This window comes from Monodelphis domestica, chromosome 6, assembly GCF_027887165.1.
Source record: "Monodelphis domestica isolate mMonDom1 chromosome 6, mMonDom1.pri, whole genome shotgun sequence".
Taxonomy (NCBI): Eukaryota; Metazoa; Chordata; class Mammalia; order Didelphimorphia; family Didelphidae; genus Monodelphis; species Monodelphis domestica.
This window is the reverse complement of record NC_077232.1, coordinates 78,681,878-78,691,842: the sequence shown is the minus strand read 5'-3', so window position 1 is coordinate 78,691,842 and position 9,965 is coordinate 78,681,878. Positions and strand designations below refer to the sequence as shown.

The 9,965-nt window shown below is 43.1% G+C and overlaps 1 pseudogene; it reads left to right on the top strand.

The window, feature by feature from the left end:
• Window positions 1–1,519: 1,519 nt before the first annotated feature.
• LOC100618589 (cyclin-dependent kinase 11B-like) overlaps window positions 1,520–9,965 on the top strand; it is a 23,967-nt pseudogene continuing 15,521 nt past the window's right edge.

Here is a 9,965-nt window from a genome sequence, read left to right as displayed (position 1 = left end):
GAGCCATTTAAGAGTAGATAGCTGTGCTACTATGGCTTATTGTATGACTTTTTCTAGGCTCCCTTTTCCTGCCTATAAAACTCACAATAGTGGCCTGGCTATGTGACCTTGGGTAAGCCATTTGCCTCAGTCTACTCATCTATAAACTGAGATGCTTGAACCAGATCATCTCTGAAGTCCCTTTCAGCTTTAAATAAGAATCTGGGATAAAATAAAGTTCAACAAGGACAAATACAAAGTCCTAGGAATTGTCCCGTCTCTTTGAGATGTCAGAATACTAAAGAAATAACAACTGCCCTTGACTTGGAGAATGTTTTTCCAGAGACCTTCCTTCCTACCAGTGGTTTCCTTTGATCTTAGGACTCTATGATGCCAATGTCAGGCTTGTGTTCCATTTTACAGATGGGGCTCTTGTAACCTCAGGTCCATAAGTGAATTAGGAATACTGTTAGAGATCCTTCAATCCCAAACAATCATTTTGTAAATGAGTTAATCCATTAGTCTATTTATCAACAATCATTGAGCATCTACTATTTGGCAGAAGAAAGGAGGGAGGGAGGGAAGGAAGAAAGGAATGAAAGAAGGAAAGAAGGAGAAAGAAAAAAGAAAGAAACAAGAAAAGAGACAAAAAAGAAACAGAAAGGAAAGAAGGAAGGAAGAAGAAAGAAAAAGAAAGAAACAAGAAAGGAGAAAAAACAAAGAAAAAGAAAAAGAAAGAAGGAAAGAAGGAAGGAGCAAGAAAAGGAAAGAAACAAAGAAGGAGAAAAAATAAAGAAAGAGAAAGAAAAAGGAAGAAGGAAGGAGCAAGAAAAAGAAAGAAACAAGGAAGGAGAAAAAGAAAGGAAGGGAGGGAGGAAGGAATAAAGAAGAGAAGAAAGTAAGGGAGGGAGGGAGGGAGGGAGGAAGGAAGGAAGGAAGGAAGGAAGGAAGGAAGGAAGGAAGGAAGGAAGGAAGGAAAAGAAAAGCAGAAAGAAAGAAAAGAATGAAGGAAGAACACCTTGGCTGCTGAATGGTGCAGGGCAAGCAGGCTGAATCGGTTATTTTAAAAATCCAGATGAGAGGTGATGGAGCAAGGATGGGGGTTTGAACTAGAATGGTAGCTATGTGAGTGGAGAGAAGGAGATAAATGGGAGAAATGCTGTAGGAGGTAGAAATGACAGGATTTGGCAACTTCTTGGGGTGTGGGAAAGTGAGGAAACAATGACATTGCCCTAGACTGTAATAAGGGAGTTCATTCAGAAGAAGGCCGGGTTTGGTGGGAGAGACAAGTTTTGCTTTAGACATGCAGAGTTTGAGATGCTTTATAGGACTTCCAGTTCTAAAAGTAGTTGGTGATACATGTCTGTAGTTCAGGAGAGAGGAAGACTGTCTATATAAAACCAAGGATCATCTCTGTGTAGAAATACTAGCTGAACCCATGGGAGATGCTGAGGTCACCAAAGAGAGAACAGAGAGGGAAAAGAAAATAGTACCAGAACAGTACCATGGGGGATGCCTACTATTAGAGGACATGACATAGATGAAGGATCCAGCAGAGGAGACTGAGGAGTCATCTGACAGGGTAAGAGGAGAACCAGAAGAGAGCATTCAGGAAAACCCAGAAAGGAGAGAGATCTAGAGAGATTAGATGACTGACCCAAGGTCACACAGAGAGCCAGCAGCAAGGAGCAGAACTCACCTTTCTGACTCTCTCACTCCCTCAATTAACCCTTCAGGATACAGTTATCAGTGAATAAATTCTCTCAAACTGACAAAACACTGTGTGTGTGTACGCACATATACATAGATATAAGTATATGTTGGGACCTTGTTTTAGCGACCAATATGTTCCAAGACCCTTAGTGTAAGTTAAAAATTGGGCATAATTTATTTAATTCCTTAATACGTATTTCATTTAATATTTATATATGTTTATATATTATTAAATATAAATAAATATTTAATATTGATTATTTAATTGATTACATTATTTAATACATATTTCTTACACGAACATACTATAGGCACTTTCTGACTTTTCTTGGGCTGATCCGAGCTGCCAGCATCACTGCTCCTGGACTTTGGTACCATTGCTAATACTAAATAGTGTTAGTGAAAGAAAGAGAGGCACCGTGGACAAAGACTAATGTTTGGGGCAAAGCAGAATAATGACTCACACTAATGAGAATGAGTATGATTGGACAAACTGCTGCTTGGGAAAATGGCCCAGACTTAGCCTGTAATTAGAAAATGTTATTTTATGTATTTTTCTGCTTTTATTTTTTTGATTGTGGGTCATATCAATCTGAATTCACATGTTGAATTTGCATAAAATGAAGCCTTACTGTATGCATGTGTATATATATATATATATGATAAAATGCACACACATACGCACACACATATGTCGTTTGCTCATCTGCCTCTCTCCATGGGTAAAGATGCCTTTTCTCCACTTCTCCCTCTTTGCTCCCATTGGTGCCTCTGCCTGGCACTCCCTGCTCTTTTCTTTGATTATTGACTCTTTTTTAAGGTTGTATGTGCAGATATTGCCCTATGCACCGAGGGGACCCCCCAATATGTTTCTGTTCTTTTTCACATTTCCATGGGCTACAAGACACTCTGCTAAGAGATACGGCCATAAGCTCATAGATTTAGAGCTGGGAGGGATCTTAGGAGCCATTGCCAATTACATAAAAGTAAACTGAGGCAGAGAGAGTTTAATTGGCTTGCCCAGGGTAACATAGTAAGTGTCTGAGGTAGGATTTGAATTCAGCTCTTCTTGATTCTAATCCCAATGTTTTATCCCCTGAATCACTAGCAGGCTGCCTGTGGTCATAGAGAACATAGACTGTCAGAACTGAAAGGGTACTTAGAATAGAGGACACAAAATATCAGGAGTCAGAGGGGTCCTCAGTGACCATCTAGAGGACATTTTATGGAGAAAGAAAAAGGAGATCAAAGGAAAGAAAGTGGCTTCCTCAGGGGTACAGAGTGGGAGCAGCAGAAGGATTTGAGGGGTAGTAGGCGATCTAAGACTTCAGCCAAGCTCTCTACTTCCTAGTTCAGCCATCTTTCCAATTAATAAGAAAATCTAGCATTTACGCAATGCTTTAAAATTTGCAAAACACTTTGTCTTTTTATTAACTATATTATCTTGTTAATTTTATTCTCGTAACAACACTAAGAGACAGGTGCTATTATTATTATCCTCATTTTACAGAGGGGGAAACTGAGGCTTTGGCTTGTCCAGAGTTATACAACTAGTAAGTGTCTCAGGCAAAATTGAAATGTTGGACTCTAAGTCTGACATTCTCCCCATTGTGTCATCTAGACTCATAAGCTTCCGGGCTGGAAGGGGTCATAGGGATTTTTTTAGTCCAACCCTTTTATTTTACAGATGAGCTATTTTGTGCATCTATTTTTCCCACTTCATGGCCAAGAAAAACCCCAAGTCCACCCCCAAACACCTCAAAGTCACTTAACCCCCTAACCCAGGCTCCACAAATTGGGGGCATGACTCACCCTTCATTTATAGGTCGCAGCCATGAAATGCCAACTGGTTTCAATCATAGCTCACTTAGGGCTAAGTTAAATATTCATGGTCAACCCCAACCAGGTACCCATCCACGTATTCAGGGCGCCCACACTGGCTAGGTGAAAAGTTCCAGTAGCTGTGAAAAACCCAGACCTTCGAGATCAAAGAAAGTGGGATCTAGGAGGGGCTTTAGGAGGTACACAAAATACCTGAGCTGGGAGGGAGACAAGAGGGGCATCGAGTTCAACCCCTTAATTTTACAGATGGAGAAACTAATGTTGAAAGCCTGGGCATCCATGAAAGGTTGGAGGAAAGGTAAGGGCTGTAACCAGGCATTTTTTCATGCGGGGTGAAACATCTGGAGATGTTGGGACAACTCTGGGTGAAATTGTATCAGAAGCTATGAAATGGATCTTTCCCCTGGGGAGAAATTAGACCCAGAGCCACAGGAAAGGGCTCCCTGAGAGGCAGGGAACCTGGGTCCACACTCTCCCTCTGATGCTTATGAGTTGGGTAACTTTAGGCAAATGATTTAACCTTATTGGATCTCAGTTTCCTTAGTTGTAAGATGAGTTGGGTTGGGTTAGGTAGCCCTCAGAGGTCTCTTCCAGCTTTACATGGATGATTTGATATTAGATAGCTATGCTGTGTGAGGGCTACTTTGGGGTTGATGTCATGTCAAAGGGCAATGCCAGGATGGCAGAGGACCAAATGGCAAGGTGTGGGTATAGTGGCCATCTTGGGGAGGAAGCACCTCTTCCTTATGTTGGCATTCTAGGGTAAAGTCCTGATATCTCTGGGCTCACTGTGGCTAAGAAATCAGGTCTCCACCTGAAGAATGAGTATGCTTCTGACTCTTCAATCTTCATTTGGTTTTGTTCTCCTCTTTTGTTGATAGTTGCATCTACACAAGCCTCAACCAATATTTTCCTAGGACTTGTTATGCCTGTATACATCCAAAGTAAAGTGTGCATTTGGAGCAAATATATGTCATTTTCACCCCTTTCTGCCCCCCTCACCCTCTTCCTAAAAATTCCCTTCTTCAGCCTGGTTTTCTTTATTCCCTACATCGTTTGGAGGTGAACACAAAGCTTTTGTGGCCAGTCAGCTCACCTGAGGAGAAAGACTTCTAGAATATTGTCCAGTTACAGAACAGCAAGACACCTTGGGAAGACAGCCACTCATCACTGAAGAACAGAAAACTGGCTGGGGGTGTCTAATATGACCAAAGAGGGATCACTGAGCTCTTTCACTTTGGAGCAAGGGAAGAATCTAGGTGCTTAGAGCTAGCTAGAAGGGACTTCCAAAATATCTAGTCCTTAAGGAATAGGTTTATGCTGCTTAGTGCTAGTGGGTCATTGTTTGCAAGTTTAGAGGAAGGCAAATCTTGGCTCAACTTATTGATAATTAAAGCCGTCCTAGGTGGAGTGGGCTGCCTTGAGAGATGGTGGCTTCCTTCTCACTGGAGGGAGGTCTTACATCCAAGTCTTAAGTTCTAAACTAGGTTGGATAACTACTTGTCTGTGAGGGAGAGGGATTCTTGGTTAGGAACAGATAGCCTCTGAGGTCTTCTCCTATTCTGAGATATATTCTGTAACTTCTTTCTTAGGAAGGGAAGCTTTTCTCCACGGTCCCAAATATCCAGCTTCCACACGTAGACCTTCAGCGGGAAGTTTACCCCCTACTGAAGCAGTGTCTTCCATTGCTGGGCAGCTCTGTCTTTTAGAATATTTTTTATTATTCACCACTCATTAAGCACCTACTGTATGCAATGCTATGTGTCTGTCTTGAGCCAAAAATCTATTACTTGATGGCTTGAAAAGAGCAAACTCATTGCCATTGGAAGTATTTATTGGGAATCTGGAGAACTCCTTTTGTCAGGCTGATTTCTGCATTGGGAGGGCAGTTGGATTAGGTGGCTTTTAAGGAATCTTCTTGGTCTGAGTGGTGAGGATTCTCTCACCACCACCATCACTGTTGACATTATCATTGCCACTTACTACCTCTGTGACCTCAGTAAGTTAATTAACCTTTTAAGGCTGAAATATCAGAATCTGTCTAAATGACCACTAAAGTCCAGCTCAGAATCATGACTAGAGTGGACACATATATGGCACTTTACAAATATCTCAGTGGATTCTCACAATAACCTGGCAGATAATGACTAGGACCATCCCCATTTTGCATAATAGAACACTGAAGCTCAGAGAGACTAAATGACTTGCCATAATCACCCAGCTCCTAAGAGTTAGAGGCATAGTTTGAACCCAATCATGATTATGTTTAGCTTTGACTCTAAATCCAGACGAATCCTACTTCCTGTCTCTATTTCTCCTCTTTCTTCTTCCTCCTTCTCTCCCTCCTTTTCTTCCTCTTTCTCCTCTTCATATTCCTCCTTCTCTTCCTTCTTTTCTTCTTCCTTTTTCTCCTCCTCCTTTACTTTCTTCTTTTTCTCTTCTTCCTCTGGCAAAAAGAACACTTTTCTCCTCTTTCATCCTCCTCCTTCTCTCTCTCTCCTTTTCTTCCTCTTTCTCCTCTTCATATTCCTCCTTCTCTTCCTTCTTTTCTTCTTCCTTTTTCTCCTCCTCCTTTACTTTCTTCTTTTTCTCTTCTTCCTCTGGTAAAAAGAGCAGTAAACCTGGGTTAGAATCACAGCTCTGTCACCCTTCCTTGCAAAAAATTTACCTACTCCTCTAATCTCAGTGGCCCCATTTGTGCTTTCCTCTAGTTTCCCCAGATTTTGTATTTTAGCCATTTGAAGATTCGGGATTGCTCTCTTGGGTCTAGGTTCCAAATGTCTGTTCCTGGAGGCTTGGAGGATGTTGGGGCTGCTAGGGTGTTGGGCTCCCTCTTTATCTCGGGCCTAGAGCTTGTGCTCAAAGCTAAATAATCATTCTAACCCATCAGAGCTGTGTGTGGCCCACAGACAAACACAAGCTGCTTCCCAGTGGAGGTCTCTGGGGGAGGGGAGGGATGGTCTTGGCCTGGAAGGATGAGAGGAGAAGCCCTGGGTGGGATGTCAGGAGGGACTTGCTTATCTCTTTCTGATGCAAGCTGTTTGTACCATTTTCAGGCCTGGCCTCGGGCTAAACTGTGCAGTTGAAAAAGTCACCCAAGGACTGCTTGAAAGAACTGGGGGTGTTTAGTTTGGAGAAGGGAAGACTTGGGGGTGAGATGGTTGTTGTTTCCAAGGACCTGAAAAGCAGCCATGGGGAAGAGAATTACACATGCTCTGTTTGGTGCCAGAGGCAAGTAGGAGCCATGATGAGAAGCAGCAGAAAGCTCGAGAGCTTTAAGGTCAGACACTTTGGGCTCTGCCACTGACTACTCGCATAACTTTGGTCAAATCATTCACCCCGTCTGGGCCTCAGTTTTCTTATCTGTGAAATGAGGAGGTCCGATGAGATGTTCTAAGAAGCTCCTTCCAATTCTAAATCCTATAATCCTTTTCATAATAGTCAGAGGCGTCCCACAGGAGAAAGCCTAGTTGGTCAGCTGTCCACCATGGCAGGCGAAAGTCTGGATGACCACTCCTTGGGGATATCTGCAGAGAGGGGATTCCTGGTCTCGTAGAGCCTCCGAGGTCCCTTCTAGCTCTAGCATCCTCTGCTCAGATCCAATGGGTTGTGCCAGGTACCATCTTTGCCAGGAATGAGTTAGCTCCCTGCCTCTTTTTGCATCCCGTGGCTCTGATTCCCTCACCCCGTGCAGGGTTAGGGTTAATTTGTGGTCGGAAAATCATCTGGGCATCCAGCCGAGCGACGAGTCCGTGCTCTGGTCTCTGCTTGAGGCAGAACAAAACCGTCTGTGTTGTAAATATAAACTTTCCCTCTGCAAAGTCATTTTTTTCGGCTCAAATTAGATTTCCACCTCCTGGAGCTGGCCCCCAGTTTGCTGCCTATTCCCTCCTCTTTTTCTGGGAGCATTGGGGAACGTGCCGGGGCCTGAGGCCAGGAATCAGCCCCTGCCCGTCTGACTCCTTCTCTTCCACATGATAGAATCTTGGCTCCTCAGTTTCCGGAACTGGAAAGAGAAAGACAACATTTTTCTCTTCTTCTCTTTCTGAAGTTTCCCTGTCCTCACGCACTACTTGACACAGCTTAACAACCCGGGGCTGTCCCAGCCCCTCCCCTCCCCATCTCCCCTTGGCCTAGAGGATGATAGATAGCATCATGGGCCAGAACTGGATGGGACCATGGGAGCTGAGTCCAGTGCTTTCATTTCACAGTTGAAGAAAATGAATCCTGGGACAGCGAAATAATATACGCTCAGAGACACACATCAGTTTATGCATCCTAGAACCAAATGAGTAGCTGAATTCATATCTGAACCTAGTTCCTACAAAAATCCAGTGGTCTTCCCACGATGCCATGAGTTCTCCAATCCCTTTTCCCCCTTTTCAGCAACCTGCCTCTCCAAAGACTGGAGCCACCTTCTTATTCTGGAGTTTTACCTCAAGAGTTTCTTTGGAGAGTCAAGAACAGCCAGATTATCTTCCCAAACTCTGTTCCTAATTTGATGTGGGACCTTAGGTAGCTCATTCCCACTCTCTGAATCTCAGAAAGCATAGACTGACTCTGTTATTCTTTATTTTTGTTCTTGTCTCACTACTAGACTGTGAGCTACATAAAGACTGGGTTGACGTCTTGTCCATCCTTATTTGAGTACAGTGCTATGTATACAGTAGGCACTTAGCCGATGCTTATTGAATTGAAATAAATGGAATTGCTTGGCCCTGGGACCATGGGCAAAAGTTCCAGGGAAGCCAATTTCTGCTGCCCAGAAAGAAGAGTCACTTAATTGTGGGTGCTGCTGAGCACCAGAATGGACCATTTTTAGTGGTAATGAACATCTCGTTTGAGTGCTTCAAGTAGACTGGATGAGCATTTCCTGGGAATTTTGTAGGAAGAATCATTGCTTAAGATAGTGACTTCCATCTTTGAAGCTTCAGGGTTCTATGATTCTAGCATCCATTAGCTGCTTAAGGTAGGTTCTAAGCAAAAACGTGGACATGCCACTTGCCAAATACCCTCAGGGTCTAACGGCTCTTTCGCTGTCAAGATGAATGAATGAGTGAGTAAATGAATGAATGAATGAATGAGATGACATGCGTAATAACCATTTACTACATGCCAAGCACTGTGCTATGGCTGAGTATAAATAAGTGGATGCTTTTGATTCAGTTCAGTGAAAAACACCTCAGGTTAATAGAGCCATTTGGAAACCAGTAGCAGCCTCTTTGAACAGGAATTCAGCATTCATGGGGAAGAAGAGCACAAGAGATAGATATGGGAAACCTCAAAATGTCCTGTCTGGCTGAGCTTGCAAACATTATTTGGTCAGTCAATAACATTTGATAAGTGCCTGTCGTTTAGTTGTTTCAGTCATGTCTGACACTTTGTACCCCAACTGGGACTTTTGTGGCTGAGATACTGGAGTGGCTTGTCATTTCCTTCTCCAGCTCATTTTATAGATGAGGAAACAGAGGCAAACAGAGTTAAGTGACTTGTCCAGAGTCCTCCTGTGTGTCTGAGGCTAGATTTGAACTCAGGAAGCTGAGTCTTCTTGACTCTGGACTTGGTGCTTTACCCACCGCATGAACTAGCTTCCCCTTAATAAGTGCCTATTATGTACCAAGCCCTGAGTTAGACTCTTGGGATACAAAGAAAGGACAATCACAGCCAACTAGCAGTGAAGGCTTCGGTTGGTTGTCATGATGTCCCTTTGAAGTCCTAATCTGATATCTCCAAGGTACAGGGTCATTTCTTAAGGGAGGAGACAAAGGAATATCAGATCTGTATTGTGTTTGTCTGTGACATCTTCTATTATATTTGGAGCTCCTTCTTAATACCCTCAGCATTTAACATAGCGCTAGGCACAGAGTAAGCTCTTAATCAATTGATGCTTCTTGATGATCAGGTCCTACCAAGGTGGAAAGGATGAGCACGCAGGCTTTCAGTGTGGTCCTGGTGATGGACTGTAGATCTGTCATGTGAAGACTGGCTTAGCCAAGTTTGGAGAGTCTCATCTCCCTATTGATGACCCACTCATTGACTTTGCTGCCAGAGCAATTCTTGAACTCTCTCCACTAAGTATCAATGTAGGAAGCTCAAATGCCAAAGAAATGAGAGGTATTGAAAATATTTGGAGTATGATATTAGGGAGGTAGTGTGGTGTCATAGAAAGGTGACTGAATTTGGAGTCACAGGTTGGGAGTTTGAATCCTGATTCTGATATTTACTACCTTTGCAACCATGGGTCAGTCATCTAATTTCCCTCAATCTTGGACTTCTCATCTGTGAAATGAAGAAGTTAGACTCAATGGCCCTTGAGATGCCTTTCAGCTCTAATTGATGGTTCTAGGACCCTAAATTATGTAATGCCGTATATAGGGGATGCAGGGACAATGGAGGATTTTGGACATATTCTCCATCTCCTCTTCTTGTTC